The 1,510-nt window shown below is 43.0% G+C and overlaps 1 non-coding gene across 1 annotated transcript; it reads left to right on the top strand.

The window, feature by feature from the left end:
- Positions 1-1,092: 1,092 nt before the first annotated feature.
- Positions 1,093-1,198, top strand: LOC145557103 (small nucleolar RNA R71). The gene has a single exon (XR_014092176.1). It is a non-coding gene; the product is annotated as a small nucleolar RNA R71 (small nucleolar RNA).
- Positions 1,199-1,510: the final 312 nt, after the last annotated feature.

Raw genomic sequence — 1,510 nt, 5'->3', positions numbered from 1 at the left:
TTCCTCTCCACAAGCCGACCGGGAAAAGGAATCGGTCCATCAAGATTCCTAGACTCACTAGAAATTGAAGTTGTCTTCTCATTGTCAAGCTTCTTCTTCTCCGAACCTCCTTCTATCTCATCAATTTTTTCTTTCTCACCTCCCTTGTTTTCATTCACATTCTCCTCTCCTCCCTTATTTTCCTCACTATCCCCCTTTTTATCCTTCATAGGAAGTTCCCGACCTCAGTGTGATTGCCTTGCATGTATCGAGTTTAGTGTTGTGAGAAGGGTTAGGTTATGGTTGCCCGGGTAGAGTAGATGGTGAATGGAAAGGAGTTCTCTCGGCCAATTGAGCTAGTTGTGAATCAACCATCTTGTTGTGAGCTCTTATCTCTTGCATTTGTTTCCCAAAATTTTGCATTTGCGCATGCATGGCTTGAAGGAGTTGAGTTTGTGTTAGCTCCGCTTGAGGTGCTTGTTCTTGATGATTTCTTTGAGGTGCTTGGGTTTGATTGTTGTATTGGTTGTTCCTTGAATAGCTTCCTCTTGGGTTTTAGGGGTTGAGATTGAGGTGGATTTTGATATTGAGGGTTGGAGTTGTAGGAAGGTTGAGCTTGTTGGTTCTATTGTTGAGGTTGAGGTGCAAACCCGGGTGGTGGTTTTCTCCAAGCTACTCCACCGCCGCTTCCTCTAAATCCCTTTTCCCTTGTGTTGTATGTCGCTACATGCTCGGGGCTCAAACCTCTACAATAAGATGTATCATGGTTTGTTCCTCCACAATTTTGACAAGAGAAAGAGTTAACTTGAGAGGAGCTTGCTCCACCGCTTGAACTTGTATTCACACTCGTGTTCAACTTGGAAAGCTCATTTGTTAGTTGATCAATTTGATGTTGTAATTGATCAACTTTCTCCAATTCGTAAATACCACCTTTCTTTGCAGCATTTTTTCTTCGGCCCCCCCAAGAGTAATTCTTTGCTACCTCTTCTATTGTGGCTTCAACTTGATTATAAGGGATTTTGATTAATTGACCACCCACCCCCGCATCAAAATTGGCTCTTGACATGGGCTTCAATCCGTCATAGAAAAACCGCATGAGCAACACTTGATTGTACTCATGGTGGAGACACACTTGCACCAACTCTTTAAATATCTCCCAAGCTTCACTAAGACTTTCATCTGCTTCTTGCTCAAATGATGCGATTTTCCTTCTCATTTTGGCGGTCTTCTCCTCAGAGATAAATCTCTTCAAGAACACCTTTACCACCTCCCCCCATGTTGTGATAGTGTTAGGCTTTACTTGCTTTAGCCATTTCTTTGCTCGTCCGGTGAGAGATTGCCGAAAAAGGTGCATACGAATGTAGTCTTGGCTTACTTCATTGGTTTGCATCATTGTGCACAATTCAAGGAATCGGTCCAAATGTTCAATAGGGTCCTCACTTGCACTTCCAGAAAATTGCTCCGATTGGACCATTCTTGTATATTGAGGATGGATTGAGAAGTTGGTTTCCATGACGGGTAGCAAAATCCC

The sequence above is a fragment of the Chenopodium album genome, chromosome 8 (genome assembly GCF_948465745.1).
Source record: "Chenopodium album chromosome 8, dcCheAlbu1.1, whole genome shotgun sequence".
Lineage (NCBI taxonomy): Eukaryota > Viridiplantae > Streptophyta > Magnoliopsida > Caryophyllales > Amaranthaceae > Chenopodium > Chenopodium album.
The sequence above is the reverse complement of the archived record's forward strand: the minus strand, read 5'-3'. Positions and strand labels throughout refer to the sequence as shown.